Source organism: Electrona antarctica, assembly GCF_951216825.1.
Source record: "Electrona antarctica genome assembly, chromosome: 12".
NCBI lineage: Eukaryota > Metazoa > Chordata > Actinopteri > Myctophiformes > Myctophidae > Electrona > Electrona antarctica.
The window spans coordinates 29035804-29056703 of record NC_136793.1 but is presented as its reverse complement, the minus strand read 5'-3'; positions in this window follow the sequence as shown (position 1 = coordinate 29056703).

Genomic DNA, 20900 nt, shown 5'->3' with positions numbered 1-20900 from the left:
CAGTAAGCATTAACGTGCGCCTGCGTGCGTTTGTGCGTGCGTGTGTGTGTGTGTGCGTGCGTGCGTGCATGTGAGTTAGAGGGAGGGAGCTGAAATGAACAAACTGCTGTGTGGCAGTGTGTGCACCGGTATACATTTAGAGAATAAATATATAGACACTGTTTTGTTTGGGGTGTGTCACAGCACCAAAACCTTGTATGAAACTTCATTCTTAACTAATTGAAAGTGATATTGAACTTGTTACTGTGAAGTTGCCCGAACGGCCAAGGCTCCAAAAACAGTCAGCGATGCTTTGTATGGATTTTATTTCTCCCACTCCAGCTCCAGTGCAGATATTTCACAATGACAAAAATATCAAACAGCAAAAATAATACTGGCCAAAAATCCAAAATAAAGAACTCAAAAATACTTAATGGCAAACTTAGGACAAAGGAAAAATAACAAAATTGAACTAGGCTACGCCCATGAAATGGGCCCTAGCAGCTCTCTCACTGGGCTGTCAGCATGTTGCCTGCCCAAGCATAACTGACTAGCTCTTCTTCTTCTTCTTTTAGGGTTTCCGGCAGTGTAGACGCTACTAGGCGTATTACTGCCCTCCACAGTTCGGTGCTCTATATCCTCTTATAGCCACTGTAAAGTTAGAATAATTCCCCTCTTTGTACACCAGAAAGTGACGTGCCCCCGTTCCCTCATTATTCTTCCCTTTATTGCTTTTCACCCGGGCCCAGTTGCCTGGGTAGGGCGAATCCTTCCCTCAGGGTGTTGTCCAGTTCTTCTCCAGTTACATCCATCACATTCAGGAACCTCCTGGCTGCATCTAGCACCATCTTGATTCTCTCAGATTTTGTTTTGATCTCTGCCGCACAGTTAATGACCATCGCCACGAATGCTAAGAATTGTCTCTTGTCCATGAATAGCACGTTCTTATCTGCCGACCTTTCTGTGTTCTCCCCTTCTGGATGTGCTGGTTGTGCTGTCACTCTCTCGTTCACTCTCTTAACCGCTTCCGCGTACGACATTCCCCTGGATTCTTCTCTCATTCTCTTCACCTTAACCTCCGTCTCTTTCCTTGGGCACTGTGGTGCCCCTGCATAGTGCTCACCACTGCAGTGAAAACACCTAACTCCTTCCTCTTGTTCTTTACACCCTCCCTCACAATTGTCTTTCCCACACCTCCCACATCTTCTGATTCCCCCACACACCGCAGCCACATGCCCGTACTCCTGGCATTTGAAGCACCTCAGTGGCGCCCTTTCGAATGGCCTAACCCTGTAACACAAATAGTCAACATATATTCTTTCTGGCAAAACACTTCCCTCAAACGTCAGTCGCACTGACTTCGTTTCCTCCCGCTCTCCTTCTCGGTACCTGCTTAGCCTTCTTACTTCATTTATCCCCCCCACCCCAAGGAATACCTTTGTGTCCGTTGTCAGAGGGACCCCACTGATTACTCCCCTCCTTATTTCTCTTTCTCCTAGCCCGAAGCACCTTACTGGGCACCCCTCAAAGTCGACCATCTTTACTGCCCTTCCCTTCTGGTCCTTATCCCTGCACTCAATGATGACCATCCCAGTCCTTGTTACCCTTACCAACTTCACCTTCCCAATTTGTCTCTCTACAAACTGCCCCACTGCACTTGCATTGCTAAAGATGCCATCCTTCTGTCCTTCAGCAATCATCCCCACAGCAAACTTTTCTATTCCCCCGACTGACCCACTTGACTCGCTCTCTTTCTGTTGCTTTTCACTTCCCGAGCTATTCTTGTCAACTCCTCTCTTGTCTTCTTCCATTCCCCTTCTTCGTGTCTCGCGCTCCGTCTCCGACTCTTCAGAACTGGATACGGTCGGGTTGTAAATCGGACTAATTTTTCTCCTTTGTCCCAGATCCTCGTCGGTCATGGTCGGGTTGTAAATCGGACTAATTTTCCTCCTTTGTCCCAGATCCTCGTCGGTCATGGTCGGGTTGTAAACCGGACTAATTTTCCTCATTTGTCCCAGATCCTCGTCGGTCATGGTCGGGTTGTAGAACGGACTCCTGGACCTCGACGGCTGGGGTCGCCCCTTCTTCCTCCCTTTTCGCCTACCTCCTGTGTCCTCCGCCATCCCTTCGTATCAGCCTCACTATTATTAATATCACGCTATGACCAAATTCAATTTTCCCGCAAGACGCAGCAAACACCATCCGGGTCCCTCGTCTCCCGTCAACCAACTGACTAGCTCTGCCTGCAGTCTCCCTTTTATATGAGAGGATCCTACCACAAACAGAGAAGCAATTAAATCTAAACAGCTTATCTACAAGCTCACAGATATCCGCTGAACATGACTACATCACCACATAAATAGATGTTCTATTTTAGTCTAAACATCCTTTGGGTTTGCAATCATTTCCACCGATAATAGTAATACTTTGCTCATCAACACTGTGGAACACCCCTACTCCTCAACAGTACTTGGCACCTTCCCCCCGTCTTAAGCTGACTGGCTGAGCCCTGCTCTGGTTCAGCAGTTCAGAGTCTGACAGAAGAGTGCCAGCACTGGAGAGGCTGCAGTGCCAATGAGCTAACCACAGGTTTCTATAAACAATAAACATTTGTACATCATTATGACACCTGAATATGTTGTGAATAAATAGTGAAATGCATTCATCAACAGTATTGACATTATATCATGATAGGACCTGTCTGGCCCACTACCCACAGTCTGTGTGGTGTGTGCGTGCGTGCAATGTCCTTAATCAGAGTGTGTGTGTATATAGGGCACGTGCTGCCCCGTGACAGTTACAATCTGAATTGCACTGTTTCTATCTCTCAATTTTTAGTCCAGAGCCTTAGATATAGACAGAGTTACGCAAACTGCTGTTCATTTCATGGGGCCATTCCAATATGGCGGCTCTCCTACATAGACTTCTATTGAGAATGAGGACCACCAACTGGGACAAGTCCTGGACCGGAAGTAGGCAGAAATGCATTGGACAGCCCAGCTGTAATGATCTTAAATCCCTTTATTTTAGATTGTTTTGTAGTAATAGTACAACGTAAACATTAAAGAGACTTTAGTTGTTACTGTACAATACTTTAAAACAGTTGTCATGTTGCACACATGCTTAAAATAGCTCTTATTTGCGCCGCCCTCGTTGAAAACAATGTATTTCCAACTCCAGCTTGTTTCAGTTCAGGCTGCATGAACAGTGCTCGAGCGCTCGGTTTCTGCCCCATCAATATCGTAACTCTTCTATTAGATGGCTCTGCCCTAGTCTAGCTGCAATTTGCAACACTAGATTTTTGTCAAGTGAAACTAATGAAAGCTCATGAAATGTAGACGACCTAGTCATCGTAGTAGCGACCTCTTCGTGATTGGTTGCTCATCATAGTAGTGAGTGACGTCCTTGGGGAGAAAAAAAACACAACGGAGACAAGAACACAACGGAGACAGCGCTTCTTTCACCTGACAAATATTACTAATCATATCTTGTTTTATAATGGGATGAATCTAGAGTTGCAATACCCTCCATTGACATCCCATTGATCCAAATTGCATTTCCGATCTGCTTGTATTAATTAATCAGCTACTTTCTGTCAATAAATTCTGTGCAGGTGATTCTTTTTCCAAGTGTTGGGGTTTGGAAGCGCTTGTCAAAGTCACTGAACGGCCTTGCGTACCAACTGTTTCGATTTTTCACATAATGGAGGAAGCAGCAGCACGACCCGTTAATAAAAACAATTGCTATGGGCCCAGACGGTTAGCTCAACCGTCTGGGCACCTATAGGCTGCTGAGCCAGCCTGACGGCGTGCCGCGGGTTCGACTCCCGATCCCGGCGGCCTTTGCCACGTGTCTTCCCCCCATCTCTCTCCCCGTTTCCTGTCAGATTACTTTCAACCTATCAATAAATAAAACGAGTGCTATGTACTGTAGTGTATACTGCTATAGGCTGTGTATGTTTTTTTTTTAACATTCTGTTTATTACATTTTAGATGTTTTTTACAAATTCATAAATTGGAGAGAGACACAAACAGAGTAACAAATACAAAAACAAGAAATGATTACATAGTAATAATTGTCAGGTGAAAGAAGCGCTGTCTCCATTGTGTTCTTTTCTCCGTTGTGTTCTTTTTTTCTCCCCCCCGTAACGTGTATGTTTCTGTGTCAGAGCCTTGCGGCCGTTTGCGTTCGGTTTCCGACGTTCTGTTCGTGGTTCAATCATTGTGTTTTGTTGTGGCTTTGCTGCTGCTGCAGTTAGCTCATAACATTAGCTGTGAGCTGTCTGTCTCATTGGCCATAGGCAGCCAATCAGGACGTCGCTACTATGATGGCCAACCAATCACGAGGAGGTCGCTACTATGATGACTAGGTCGTCTACATTTCATGAGCTTTCATTAGTCAGGTTTCACCTGACAAAAAAAAACAGGCTGCGTATGTTGTAACCGGAAGGATGCAGTATACGTACAGTATACAGACAGACTGTGTATGTTTGTCTGCTGTTGCTAGTGAGTTGTGACAGGGTACAGTACAGTAGGCCTATGTGGCTCTTGGTCAGCACACTTTTTTTCTATCTACCTTACATACTAATTTATACTCAAAGCTTATGGTGTCTCTCTCAACCTTCTCCACAGGTACACGAGCCAGGGTAATGACCCCAGACCCCCAAGCTCAGCTTATTCTCAGCCCTGAGTCCATTCTCCTGTGACATGCTGTGAATGCTGGATCCTAGAGCCTGCCCTAAATCCCTGATCACTGCACTACCCCAAAATGTTATGTGCAGTACTAAACATCCAAGGCTGAGTGAGAAGATGGCAGCCAGGACAATGGGCTGGTCGGTGCCATTGATACTGGGAGGAAAGTACTTGCCAGCTAGCCAGATGTATGGAGATGACTGGAGACGCCACTGGAGGGCTCATCATAAGCTAGCTTCCACAACTGATGAAGTCAAGTAAAAGACGGCTCAAGGTAGGACTAGGAACTTAGTTTTTTGCTTCTTTGCTGCTGCTGCTTGTGTTGTATGCTTTGTGATGTATACTGAGTCTGTGATTTAAGCTGGTGTACAATTTCTGTCATTTTGGGACCCAATGATTGGGTGGCGATGAAACAGTAACTGTTTCTGGCTCTGAAATGTGTTTCTGAATTGCTGATGTGAAACTACAGTTATGTTGTATCTGCTGTTGAAGGTGTGAGTTGTAACAGGGAACAGTATATGTGTATGTGGCTCTTGATCACTCAATAATCCTGAGTGAATTTTCTATTTCCTTTTGGTTTGAGCTAGAGCTTTATAACAGCCATCAATTCCAAATGTTAATTTTCAATTGAAGACTGATAAACAGTAGGTCATGTGTGTTGTGTTGTGTTGTGATGTGTTGGGTTCGTTTTAGTTGTTGTGACAGGCCTAGGGTGACTGTATTGGTTCATGACTGGCATGCAAATAATTTCTCTATGTAGGCCTACCGGTATTCTCTCTCTCTCTCTCTCTCTCTCTCTCTCTCTCTCTCTCTCTCTCTCTCTCTCTCTCTCTCTCTCTCTCTCTCTCTCTCTCTCTCTCTCTCTCTCTCTCTCTACTTAAACTGCTTTGCAGTATAATTGTGACTTGGCATCATTGATCTGATTGATTGGCCTTGTTTCTGTTGCCTCCCTGATTGATTTGCAACAGTTGTGCATGTAACTGGCCTCTCATTTATTTCAGACAGATGTGGTATATGGAGTCCCCTCAATGTTCAAAATGTAATCCTTAGGGACTGGTCGAAATTTAAATAGGGATACACCTGGAGGAAATGTATGTGCCCTGATATAAAATACCATCACCCTCCCTGTGAATGAAAATAAAAATCGAGTCGCCTCCCCAGGTGATTAAACAAAAAGGAATCACCATAACTTTAATCTGGTAGCGTTTTTAATATGTGAGAAAAGTGACCGCAAAAAAAGCGAAAAATCACTGTCTGCTGTGAGGTTCGAACTCACGGCCAACGCGGACTAACCTGACTCCGCCAGATGGGGCAGCAGAGAGTACACTGGGTTCCCCCGGACAATGGTCTCGTAGTCTAACTCGTAGTCTCAGTGGCAGCGGTGGCCGAACGGATTGCGGAGCGGTCTTGATACCGGAAGGTCGCCAGTTCGAATCAGCGGTCCGACACGTTAAAATGACCACCGCTGAAGTGCCCTTGAACAAGGCATTGAACCACTACGATGAAATGTTCTATGAGCAGGGCCTGGCTGGAAACAAGTTCTTGAGCTTAGCCCAGATACCCTGGGTAAATATAGTAATCATTTCATTTCATTAACACCTAACACAGCAAGCTATGCAAGCCATTGAAAATTGGAGGTTGAAGTGTGTACTTGTAGTGTGTGTTGTAGTGTGATTGACACGGGGAACAATGAAAACCGGTCCTGTTGGGAAGAACCAAGTGAAAGCAACAGAGGGGTATCGTTGACCAAAGTTGTACTTTAATTCAGAGAAGCTGTAGTATTATATATATATATATATATATAAAACCCGGACTATTTTATTATCAAAATTGGATCACCCTCCCTTGGACTCGAAGTAAAATTAGCTCACCCTCCCTCTGACTAAAATTAAAAAGACATGGCCCTCCCCTATTTTCCTCCAGGGCCCCCTTTTCTAAATTTCGACTGGTCCCTTACGGAATCTGGAATAGCTCAGGAGGTATATAGTGAGTAGTAAATGTGGCAAATGAACCCGATGCCAGGACACCAAGCGTATGGTCATCTTTGTGGGTTCCATCTACTTCACATTACTTTCTTACAAGTTACTTCACAAATGTTTAATTACTGTAGCTACAAAATAACAACAGTACACTGTACTGTTACATGAAGTTGGACTTAATTTGTCCAACTTCAGTGCTTTTGTCAATTAGTGAATCTATAAACAAACAAAAGTTCTTTAGCTACCAATTCAATGCCTCCACAATAGCCTTCAAATTTACAGTATCCTGCTACATATAACCTCATGGCAATAGTGTAACATCTTCTCAGAATACCCTGGAGCTTTAAACAGCAAGCCATGTGTTGATAAAACATCCTCTCAATGAGGTAATTATAAATGCGGTAATACGCTACGTCTCTGTCTGCGTGCGCGTGTGTGTGTGTGTGTGTGTGTGTGTGTGTGTGTACGGTTGTAATGCACGTAACTCGAGAACCATTTGCCCCACCGACTTCAAATTCGGTACACACGTTCCACACCCCCACAGGGAGTGCAGTGCCCGGTATCGAGTCGGTCGGACCCACGGTTCTCCAGAACCACCACACAATGCTCTGGTCAGGCTCTGCCAGTGGGCCTTATTAGCCCAAGTGCCCTCACCTGTGCAATTTCCAGCCTCTGCCTCAGCCAATTGATTGCCATGGCAACCCCCCACCTGCCGGTTGATTACTTAACCAGTCCAATTTTCACAGTCAGTTTGCACTCTTCTTAAGACACATGCAGGCAGGCAGGCAGACAGACAGATACAGAGATCTCCATGTGCTACACAGACAGACAGTTAAATGGGTGTTATGACAATGGGTATTGAATACTACAGAGATCTCCATATACAGTATGGGCACAAAAGGGACAGATAGTGAAAACGGGTGCTATCACAAGTTGACAACGGGTATTATTAGCCGATTTAGCGCCATTCACATGGAACACGAGAACCTATTCTTTAGAACCTCTACGCCAAACCTCTACAGCTTTCTCGGGTTTGAATTGTTTAATCGCTTTTTGATCTGTTTCGATCGGTAGCTGATCTTGCTACCGCTAACGATATTCTGGGACAACAACACAACACACAACCGGCCATTTTGAAGATGCGCGCGCATCCACTTCCATTCTAAGCCCTGCAGTAAAACCACTGTATCTCAAAAACGACATTGCGGGGACAGAATCTGGGCCAGACAAGCGTTTTCAACGGCCTGTAGCAGGCGCTGTGATACTCGCGGACGGCTTTATCCACCATCGACCGAGAGAACAACAACCGGTGAAGACACCACACACATCAGTTTGTCACAGGAACACAGAATTACGGATATTTGGATCTTCAAAGTAAGTGTCACGCGCGATAAAACCCTGGCAGTACGCGATCAAGAGATGGATTAATGGTAGCGGTATTTAGGTTCCCAAGTTGCATCGTTCTCAAGTAGGCCGGTGGCCGACGGGCATGTACAGGTCTAGTGAGGTAAGAGACACAATTCCAGCCTCAATCTCGGCTTCATCCAACATCATGTCAAAGTGTCCTTGAGCAAGACTCTGAACCCTTAACTGCTCCCAATGTATACTGTATCTGCCCACTGCTCCTAACAGTTAGGTTAGGTGTAGATATATATATGGACATGATCCATTTTGTGCAAAAAGAATGCAGATTCAAATCAGCAAGCTCTTGCCTTCAAATGGCAGCAGGCAGTGATGTGTTCATATATCCTTTGGCACCTGTGTCACTCTAATCACAACCACGGCTGACATTTTTAGACTCTCTAATTTAAAAGTTAAGAGGTTAATTAGTTGTTAATTATCTTAATCAGAGCCAGTCTACGTCAGTAGGCCTAATGATCACTCAGGCTAAGGAAGACACTGCCACGCACACATACTCTAAAGACACGCACACACGTGCACACACACACATGCGCGCACACGCACGCACGCAGGCGCGCACACATAACGCACACACGGACACACGCACGCACTGTATACAACACTCACGCACACTCAAATACACAAGAGGGCAGAGGTCTCGGGCGGATTAGTCAATTATTAAGCGGTCTAACCCTCTAAGAAAGAGTGTTATTGATTGATTATCACTGCAGGTCCAGGATTAATAATTTAGTTGTTTTAATAGCAGAGATATGGGATGGGAAGGTGAGGAGGGAGGAAAGGAACAGAGAGAGGGACAGGCCAGAAGGGGAGGGGCAGAGAAGAGGGAGAACGAGAAGAAAGGAGCGCACAGTGTATCGGATGAGGAGAAATGAATGACGCTTACTTTGGAGAGCTTTTACAGGAATACTTCACCCAAAGAATGACTTATTGTCTATCAATTACTCACCCCATGAAGCCTTGAATACATGGAGAGTTGAGGCATTACATTTAGTTTGACTCGCTTCTACAGATACAGTCAATTATATTGTGAAAATAGCTATAAGCTCACAACGCCTCGTGAGTTTGTTGAGTACTTTTGATGCAGTAATGGTCTTTTTTCTTTGCTTTCTTTCTCTTTTAAGGTATATTAAAAATATCTTAAAAGTCTTAAAAATCATATGGGACCCCCCCCCCCCCCCTGCGGGTCCAGACCCACAGGTTGAGAACCAATGATTTAGATAACATATTGTTTTTAGACAGATGTTAGCTTCATGGGTTACCTGGTACCACACGGCACTCTGCATTTGTATCTCATTATTCACCTCTGGATAAGAGCCTCTCTCCTCACAGTGTTGGCGTATGGAAACCGCTTTAGTGGAGCTCCTCATTGCCTAACGGTGTAGCCCCAGACAGTGTGTGAGTGAGTTTACATGAGTAACCTGTCCCGCCCTGTAGCTCCTATACACTATTTATCTCCACCAAAGGGTTTCTCGCAGTTCTGCATCACCTCTATCAACAGCATCAATGTCAGATGTAGAACGCTTATACACAGTACAAAATCCTGAGTGTTCATTTAACTGTGGGATTGTACGAATGTAAACCTAATGGACCCTAAAGCCCTAACCACACCAAAGGGTCAAGATGGTTTTTAGAGTTGTCCCTGTGGTGTGATATGTCCCCCCCCCCCCCCTATATGGAGAAAGGGAGGTGACGTCAGACCGGACCTCGGTCAGTGAAAGAAGGAGAGAGAGAGGGAGGGAGAGTGACAGGGGGAGGGGGTGGGGGGAGTCACAGGAAGAGAGCATATTTCACACAGCAAAATAACCCGACCAATTCTGCGTATGGAAAATGTAACACACTGATCAACACTTTACAAAGCCACATATTCAGTTAAATACATTTGTCACGCGTTTTTGGCTTGTATATATTGAAGAGGTGTTATAGTATTAATAGCTGTGTAGGTACTATAGATATAAAAGTATAGGTAGCCTACATCATAAGAACCCTACGTCAGCGCCACCTTCTGACCAATGTCTCTTCATATCAAACAAAAGCGTCACAGAAGCCCCCACAGAAAGTGTTATGAATGGAAATGTCTATTCTATACTTTTATTTCTATAGCTTTTCTGCAATTTTCTCTTCCTTGCTTGTAACTTGAAGGTATTAATTGGAGTTGATTCACACTATTGTGTAGACCTTTAGCTCTGTGGGTCCACCAACCATCTGTAAAACACAGATTTAAACTGTCAAGCAGTGAGTAGGTCTGTTTTATTTTTTAACAAATACCAGGTCAGCCCCTCTTGTAGTGCTGCCTTAAGTCTGTGGTATTTTGTCCAGACTGGTTGTCCGTGTTAAAAATGTATGAGCCCACATGGAGACAAGTCCGTCCAGCCGGTGAAGCACCTCTCCAATGAAACATTCATGATTTGATGCCACACTATTTCAGAGAGCCTGTGCAGAGGAAGTGGACAGGCAATATGACCCCGTTTAGTCGCGTACAAACAAAAGCTGACCCTGAAACACACACACACACACACACACACACACACACACACACACACAAATTCATACCTCAATTATAATATGATGATTAATTTATTAATTTAATAGTACAAAAATGTAAGTACATGAAACGGATGATTTCCCATGAACAACTGTTTCATTCTAGATAGTGTAGCCGTAGCGAGTCTGTTTTGAAATATGTAGCCAATAGAAAATATCGATCCCCCCCCCTTCTGCTATACACAAGCATACAGAACCATTGTTATTTCTAATTATTTTTAAGTTTAGAGTTTGCAGTGAGTCATGATTTCCAGTGTTGGTGGTTTAGCCACAGCGGCCTTGGAGGTTCAAACCCCAAATACACCACTGCTCTACTCTCAGCCCTTGACCACAACTCCCAGCTGCTCTGACACGCACGCACGCACGCACGCACGCACGCACGCACGCACGCACGCACGCACGCACGCACGCACGCACGCACGCACGCACACACTCTGCAGACACACCAATCCCACTATCATGAATTAGGGTCGATGTTTGGCCCTCAAAACTCTGCTTTGTTCAGCACAATACACACACACACACACACACACACACACACACACACACACACACACACACAGCAGCACATCCCTGTTCCCGTGGCGGTATAGGAGAGTCACTGGTGTGATTGCATTATTGATTGCCCTGAATATGTTTTCTTTTCTTTCTTCTTAAAAGCATTTAGCAATCTGGCAATTAGTTAGAGCTTAATGTAAGATGTCAAAACAGAGCTATTGATCCTGGGGAGCCAGGAGGAAAGATTGATCAGTCAACTCATTATGTCGCTGGCGCTGCCTCGTCATAAACACTCCGGATGAGAGTCCATCAAAGGCCCATCCCTCCGTCCCTCTCTCACTCGCAACTTCACTCTTTTGCCATCATTTTTTCTTTTTCATTGTTCTCTACCTACCCATTGTCTTTCGTTGCAGTAAAAGTATGAGTATGCAGAATGTCCCAGTTCGCAAGCAAAAAATCACAAAAAAAGTATTATATTTTGAAAATAGCAGATCTACAAGCTCGAGCTACGAGCTTGTAGATCGGCTAATTTCAAATGGCCGAAATGTATAGGCTGAAGTACTGTAAGTTTTCATATAATTTCCGAGGAGTAAAATATTTGCCTCTGAGATGTAGTGGAGAAGCAAAAGTACTGAATATTGGAAATACTCCCAGTAAAATAAAAGTACCTCACAATTGTACTTAAGTACAGTATGTGAGTACATGTACTTACTTACTTTCCACCACTTATCGTTATTATACTGTATGTTTTTTGCACTTGTCTCTCTCTCTGTCTTTTTCATGTTCTCTTTTCTCAGATCTGGTGCTCTTCATTTGTCTGTCATCTTATTTGTGTCTGCCTGTCTGTTTGTCTCTTACAATTAACCCCTCCTCTAACCTCCCCAGTGCTTTTAGTTTTTACTTGATCTGTCTGTCTTACGTTTGCAATAGTGGCACTTCTTCCATCTGTCAATTGTTGATCAATTAACCCTCTTGTCTTCATGGCACTACCCTTTCTCTTTGCCTTTCGTCAGATTTCCACCATATGCCTCCTACCCCCCCCCCCCCCCCTCTCTGTGTAGAATGGAGAGAATATGCAAGCAGCTATCAATACAAGAGAGGATAAACTAAGCTGATTCAATTTAATTTTCCTCAATTGCATCAATTCATCAGTCAATCATAAGAAAATTAGACAAATGGAGACAACGGTAAATTCAATTTGCCAAAGCACGCTGCGTAGCGAACATTACTGAGACATACAGTACTGATCATCAGTCATTTCATAGGGTGACATTATGACATACAGTACTGTGATCATCAGTCATTTCATAGGGTGACATTATGACATAAAGTATAGCTCAATAGACAGACGTTAAGCTCATCAAAGACAGCACAGGCAGTGAATTAATGTGGGGTGGCATGCATATATCAAGTACTTCACAGTTAGAATGCTACATAGACTCTTCACATATCACATTAGAGCAGAACCCGGTAGGACGACGCACTTGGGGACTGGGTTGTCAACTTGTCACTACTTGACAACTGGAGATGAGGCAATTTTGTCTTTATAAAAATGACTGAACATGCAACAGAGACTATCAACATCATCTCATTCAGTCGTAGAATCAATCAATCTATCAATATGTATTATCTATCTATCTATCTATCTATCTATCTATCTATCTATCTATCTATCTATCTATCTATCTATCTATCTATCTATCTATCTATCTATCACACTAAATCTAAACATCTACATGTAGTCGAACCCCGGGCTCCCACTAGGCAATGCAACGCACAACCTACTGTGCCAATTAGAGCTGAGCCTGATTGGCAGAGTTGTGGTGGTCAGGTCATGTCTGGGTCACTACATATATACTGTACATATATACAGTGATTAAACTATCAATGTACTGTAGGGCATTCACTTCTAGTCATTTTTACTAGTTGACTAGTTGCCTAGTTTACTAGTCGACTAGTCGACTAGTTGTTTAACTACCTATTATGTAAAAAATAAAATAAATAAAAAAATATTTTAATTTTTAAATATTTGTACATTGAAAAACTGTGTACATGGTGACTATAACTATAATCTACCTGATCTTGAGGCCTACAAAATCGGGGAAAAAATACACTTTTTTTTCTTATCAACTAGTCAACTAGTACCAACAAGGTCGACTAGTGGATTTACTAGTCGACTAGTAAACTAGTCGACTAGTTGCTTAATGCCCTAATATTGTACTGTAGTTCTATCTAGTCTCAAATGTACCTCCTCCATCACGTTCACAGGCACACATTAGATATACTATTCCACGTATGAACAGTGAACAAGGAAAGGCTTTATTTGCTATGCTCCAGTCCACACAAATGGAACAAAACTGGTTCGATTGGTCTACTCTAAATAGAGACATTTAGGGTGTTTCTTGAGGCCACACTACACACTGACTGCACCTGTTTCATGCAATACTATATTTATTTGCATCTGTGACGTTACTGTTGTTCAAATGTTTGTTAGGTATTAGGTATGTATTGTTATATGCTGTGATCAGGGCATCCTTGAAAAAGAGAGCTTGCTCTCAATGGGCTTCCCTGAATAAATATAGGAAAAACTCAAAAAGGAAGAAAGAATGTGCCCAATCAACAAAATCTCGGCACAAATCTCTTACGCTTTTCCTTGTTTTCAAACAGAGCAGATTAATCAATCAATCACTGCATTTCAAAGATGACCCGAGCACACTCTCCAGAAGATGTGTGAGAAAAACAATAGAGATGCTCTATAATAAGGCGGTTGATTATTTAGATGTTTTGATTTTTGTCCACCGATTCTGCTTGATTGACAGATTGATGCTACCATCTCAGATATACTGAAATGTCGGAGCAATACAACAAGAATGAAAAATAACACAATGGAAAATGTAAATCTAAAGTAAAATAATGAATTCGATTTTTAGGCTAAATATTAAATAAATATTATTTAAAATAAATCTATTTGTTTTTTTACTTTAGATTTACATTTTCCATACTGCACAGTAATACAGTTTTATTGACAATAGCATTATTGACAAATACATACAGTATTTTGACAATAGCAAAATACTGTATGTTGTTTAAGACTATCCAATGTGACTTTTTAGATCAATTTCCTGAGGAAAGCATGAAGAAAAGCACTAGAAAAAGGTTTTCCTACGTTGTAGAATCATTAGGTATCTGGCTGAAGATGTTCAGGTACATTCAGTCAACCTTTATTGCTTTATTGCTTTAATCTGAATACATTGAGGGGCGGGGCCTCAATTTCAGTTAGGCCGGTATGCACATGTTCAAGCCTCTGAATTAAAAATGTGCATTTTTAGTGTCAATTTCCCATTGAAATCTTGACAACCTAGAACAGGACAACTCTTCAATGTTTTTGGCCAAGGACATCTTAGTTGAGAGGGAGATGAAGCAGGGACCCCCGGGCCCACCCTGACTTTTTCAATTGTATTGCAACTTTTTCATCGATTTCATAGATCGCTTCATACTTGTGTAGCGTTGTGTTCATGTAAATGTTTATTTTATTAACCCAATGGTTAGAAAACGTGTGAGGCATTGTGAGCTTGTTGATCTGCTATTTCTGGCTAATGTTCCCCTCAGAATAGGTATTCTAGGCCTATGGTTCAAGTGGTTAAACTTCAGAAACAATCACAGAAAGATTCAGCGGCTCCCCTGTAGTAACTCTGAGGACCCCTTAGGGGTCCCGGACCCCTGTTAAATACCCCTGACCTAGAGGTTATCTTATCTCAGTGTCATTTGGCTCATAATGGTCAAGTTGTGTTCAAACTCTGTTACTACAAACTTAACTACATTCTTTATTTATTTATTTTATATTTTGGGGGCTTTTCTGCCTATATTGATAGGATATAGAGCGTCGCAGTCCCGCCCCCTTTCATGACGACGCCAGGCCCAGGAAATGAATCCCAATGCATTTTTCCCATAGACATTTCAAAAAGTATTTATTTAAAGACCTTTTAAGCGTTGTACGAAGCCAACTCGAGTCGTGACAAATCATGACAACAAACACAATATTTTGGACCAAACAAATAATTACAAAGAAGAAAAACAACAAAAAAAGTGTTGTAACCTGCCGTTTTTTTCTACTTTCTAATTCTTTGTTTGGCCCAAAACATTGTGTTTATTGTCTTGATTTGTCACGACAAGAGTTGGCTTTGTCCGCGGCGTAAGCGTCTTTAAATAAATACTTTCTGAAATGTATGTCTTTGAATGTTTTGATGAATTGAAAATGGAGGACACTTATGTAAACAAGTATTAGTGCTTTTTCTGGTTTTATCCTCTTAGCAGTTTTTGTATTGACCTGTACCTTCCTTGGACTGTACAATATATATATAATATATATATAAATATATATATAAATCTCAAGTCGTTAATGCCCTAATATATATATATTATATATATTAGGGCATTAACGACTTGAGATTTTTCCAAGTCGACTTGTCAGACAGTAAAGTCGAAGTTGAGCCGATGCATTGTTTTATGACGGGGGGGGGGGGCTCAACAGGGGCGTGCTCAAATACGGAGCATGTCAAACAAAGCACTGCGCACACAGTGGCCTCTCCAATATGGCACAGTGTAGGCCTATGTATCATCTATATGGCAAAGCGCTGATTATCAAAACATAAAACTGTAATAGTAAATACTAAACAGTGCAGGCACACACACGCAAGAGAACACAATACAAGACATAGGTCTATATATTAACATTACAGCAGCCAGCAGCAGTTTGGCAAATCATCAGATCAGAATACAATCTGCATTACCTTCCACCCGTTCACGACGTGAACCTTCTCCTCCTCCTCCTCCTCCTCCTCCAACTCGATAACATTCTCATGTTAGTTTGTTACTTATTTTCTGAGCCATGCAAATAAACAACAACCTGCACCGACTGGAGACGGAGAGATTCATGCGTCCCGCCGCCCCCGCGCGTAAGCTAAACCAGAAACAGGACAGTCATTGCGTCAGCACGGATGTAGCCCATAGAGTATATAAAAGGATAGAGACTGATCTGGCGCGAAGCTCCTCCCCCCCCGCTATTCATGTCAGTGGAAGTTGCTCAGTGGCGTTTTGAAGCACCCGGAAGGACCGTCTACTTCCGCCTGTTTTCGATTTGGGCACCAAAATTTGGTGCCCAAAATCAAGGATAGTCTAAGAAGGATAAGACGCGAAGACCGTACGGGCGACGCCATGTTGCTTTGGAAGGAAAGAAACATGCGCAATGGGCTATATGCAGCCAACACTTCCGCGTTCAGCTTCCTTGGTCTCAACTGCGCATGTTTCTTTCCTTCCAAAGCAACATGGCGTCGCCCGTACGGTCTTCGCGTCTTATCCTTCTTAGACTATCCTTGCCCAAAATGCGGAAGTTCAAACACGCTCAACGTTAAAGCCCAGCTGCACGGGGTTTCCTCGTCATACTTCCACGGGTCCGCCTGCAGTCCCTCCTCTTACCGCTAGGGCCCAGAGCTTCAACGTTGGAAAGCCTCACTGGTCCCTTGGATGTAGCCTCGGAAACCCAGACGTTTTATTTCCAGCACGGAGGTGGGGAGGATATCGTTTGGGGATAAAGTTTGCGCGCTTCTACCTGTTACTTCTCTGACACCGCGCAGTTCAAATTCAGCCAGTCAATAGTGGGACACCGCTGAGAGCCACATACACAGCTGCAGTTAGGTTCTTAATTGAGGGCGCGTTCTGAATGCAATGCAAACTATTAGGCGAGTGCGCTCCGGTATGCAAAGGGGAGGAATGACTTCTGTCCGTGACAATAATCAATGCTACAGTTTGAATTCTGTACACACGCACACATAGAGCAAAAAAATTGATATGGGGAAAACAATTGATTGATTTTTATTTTTTTATTTTTTTCCAACTTCTCCTAATCTGATGCATCGATTTTTTTAGTGAATGCCCTAATATATATATATATATATATATATTGCCATCAGTATACTTACATTTTGTCTTTCTACTGCTTCTCTCTCTCTGTCTCTCTCTCTCTCTCTCTCTCTCTCTCTCTCTCTCTCTCTCTCTCTCTCTCTCTCTCTCTCTGTCCCCCCTCCTTCCTTCATGATGTGTCTTATATTATATTTCCAATGATGATTCAGCTCATAAATCTTGATAAAGTCACTGGCTGTTCCGTCCCACAGATACCTTACAGGAAACTCTCCCTGGCGGACTCGCAGCCCAGTGGTGAGGAATGACTCCCATTCAGCAGACTGCAGGTTGTCCCGTTTCTCTGTGTTTTTCATTTAGTTTATGTCCTCTGGGAGACTTCATTCCTGTGAATTCAGAATGAGCACACACACACACACACACACACACACACACACACACACACACACACACACACACACACACACACACACACACACACACACACCACTGTGTTAATGATGTCACGGTTTGTCACCATGCAGGTGCAGCAGTAAGGGATTAGCAACTAATGGTAGCCTGTCATCCCCTTAAAAACCTGTAATTGGGCCATGTCATTATTAATGATCTACATCTGAAATACGCCCCTTATCCACCCACTGTTTGTTGCGTAGCTCCTATCTCTGAGCAGCATTCGCATTTCCCAGTTGTTTTTACATGTATGTAATCTGTTCCAGTGCTAATATTGTATTAACACACTACCCGAAGGTACCATCCGATATTAAAATTGCCTAAAGGGTTGGTGGACTGACCGTGGACACAAACACATATATCATCCGGACCTACGAGACGCACTGTTGCTCCGATCCGCACAAAACATGGCACAAACACTGTTCAGGGGTCTGCCATCAGAATAGTCATACCAGGGGCCACTTGTTGCCCGCAGGGGCCACAGGCACAACGTTGTTCCAATTCCCACCAAACTTGGCACAAACGCTGTTAGGGGTTTGGCATGAAAATAGTCACACCAGAAAAACTAAATTGCACACATATGGCACACTACTTGAAAATGAGAGGACAGAAGGCATGCAACATACCGTAGGTCTACAGCCTGTGTAATTGAACCAGGGACAATACAATTAAAGTATGTGATCAATGCACAAATCAGGGCACCTCTCCGAGTCCTCTACTTCCGTTTTGTCATCTGACGAATGGAAGGGAACTGAACTCAGACTGGATCAGGGTATGGTATGGCATGTGGTATCATATGGCATGGCATGGCATGGCACTGCATATTATATTATCAGCATCAGAGCAACATTACAGCAGTAGTTCTCAAACTTGGAGGTTTTATGTGGTCAATACATTAGTATAATCGAAGTCCTGACATTAAGCAAGTAGGCCTATATATTTGCAGCTACAGTATGAAGGCTTCTTTGCAACAAGAGTCACTGTCCCTTTGAAGCAAATACCAGCATGCAAAATAATGTATTATGTTTTTGTTTGGATTAAGGATTGAGTATTACAAGGCTAAGAGTCATTAAAATGAAACAGCAGCCAAGTCAATCATCCAATGACACATGGCTCATTTACAGAGGCAAAGGCCTGGGAAATTAAATAAGGCCTGTGCTTCTTGAGGAAAAGAGTGGGCTCCTTGCCAGGGCTAATTTGTTGAAATGGATGTAAACCATCCAGCAGCAAACACAATTCATGAAAATTGATTCTTCAAAGAATTTGTGAGATACTGTATAAGAACAACCTTGTTTGTTTTGTGAAAATCTGTACTGTACACTACAGTATGAGAACAAATGGAGACATTCCTTGGGAGCGCCTCCACAGGATAATTTTACTGAACCATATCAAACTTACACCTGTCGAGGGAGGTCTATGTCAGTAATTCACTTTGATAAACCAGGGTCCCCCAGGGCTCTGGTCCGCTCTTTTCCCCCTCCACCGAATCTCTTTATAAAGTGATTTCAAAGTGAAGGAGATATTATGCAGCTTCATGCCTTTACCTCAGTCCTTGCAGTGTCATGCAGTGGTTTGTGGCTAAATGTATTAATATTTAACCACAGATTATTTCATTGTCTCCACCAGGCCGAAGGCATGGGGAGAGAGTTTGTTTTGCACTCCGTCCGTGTGTGTGTGCGTCCGTCCGTCCGTCCTTCCTTCCTTCCTTCCTTCCTTCCTTCCTTCCTTCCTTCCTTCCTTCCTTCCTTCCTTCCGTCCGTCTGTTACCAGCTAATCTCCGGCACCGTTGGCCCGATCCATGCCAAACTTTGCACACACACTCCCTGGATGCCAACGACGAACCTCTGCCCCAAATATTCCTCAACGGCCTGTTATAGCGCCACCATGAGGCCGATTTAGGCAAAACACATTTCTCGAGATTACTCGTACACATTTTATCCATACATCACACAATTCGGTATACACTATCTCCATAGTCATGTGATCAACACGGATCTGCACCATTTCCCATCTTTCTTCCTGATTGGCTTCCAAAGCTCACATGATTGGTCCGTTTCTAACAAAATGCCACAAATCACAAACACAGTGTGCAATTTCCGTGAAATTTCCACTAGGCTGAGGACGACATGACACAATTTCTTTTCCAAACCAGCCTCATGGTGGCGCTATAACAGGGCAATTCCTGTTTTTACCTATAACTGCATCGTTCTGTGTACAACTTTGTATGCGCACTCCCTAGACGCACATTTTCCCTGCATCCCTCCACATCTGCCGGTTATAGCGCCACCATGAGGCCGATTTCTGCAAAACACATTGTTTATATTAGTTGCACAGATTTCATCCAAATCTCATGCAAATCGGTATACATGATCTCTGTAGTCATGTGATCAAGACGAGTCTGTTTGATTTCTCAGATTCTACACTGATTGGCTAAGATTGCCTTCCAAAGTCTTCAGGAGTGGCCCGTTTTGTACAAAATGCTGCATATGTCCTGCTCATCCAGAATTCTATCGTCAGAGATGCTATGAGTGATCTGACTGCATTTCCTCAACACAATGAAGAAAATTGTTGCAAAAAACAAACAAACATGTTTATATCACTCCTAAACATTTTGCCATCACACACACTCCTATCCTCCTGGTGGAGACCTGTACCCAGAAGGGCACTTTTTCTAGTTTTATTTATTTTTGCTGGATGTCGTCTTTTCTGATATCTGTCTATTTGTCTGTAACAAAAAAGAAAGCTGGTTTCTATAAGACCTCTTTGGGGTTTATGTAGAGCTCCCATCCTCAATGGCATTGAAACTGTCACACCGGCAAGGACACTCCTCTGGCACCCTGTATCTCTCTCTTCTCTTTAAGGACACTCCTCTGGCACCCTTTATCTCTCTCTTCTCTTTAAGGACACTCCTCTGGCACCCTGTATCTCTCTCTTCTCTTTAAGGACACTCCTCTGGCACCCTGTATCTCTCTCTTCTCTTTAAGGACACTCCTCTGGCACCCTTTATCTCTCTCTTCTCTTTAAGGACACTCCTCTGGCACCCTGTATCTCTCTCTTCTCTTTAAGGACACTCCTCTGGCACCCTGTATCTCTCTCTTCTCTTTAAGGACACTCCTCTGGCCCCCTTTATCTCTCTCTTCTCTTTAAGGACACTCCTCTGGCCCCCTTTATCTCTCTCTTCTCTTTATTGCTTCACCCAGCTCACACTATGTTATGTGTGCCCGCACACAAACACTGAGTTGTGCACAAGAGAACATGAATACAAGCACATTAACCTTGGAATTAGCATGTACAAACAATCTCAAATAGACAGGCAAATGTGTATAAACTATAAACACAAGTGGACACAAATTGATTCACATCACTCAAATAACCACATAAAAGGACAGCTTATGCATTTGATGGCATACTTGAGAGAGTTCCT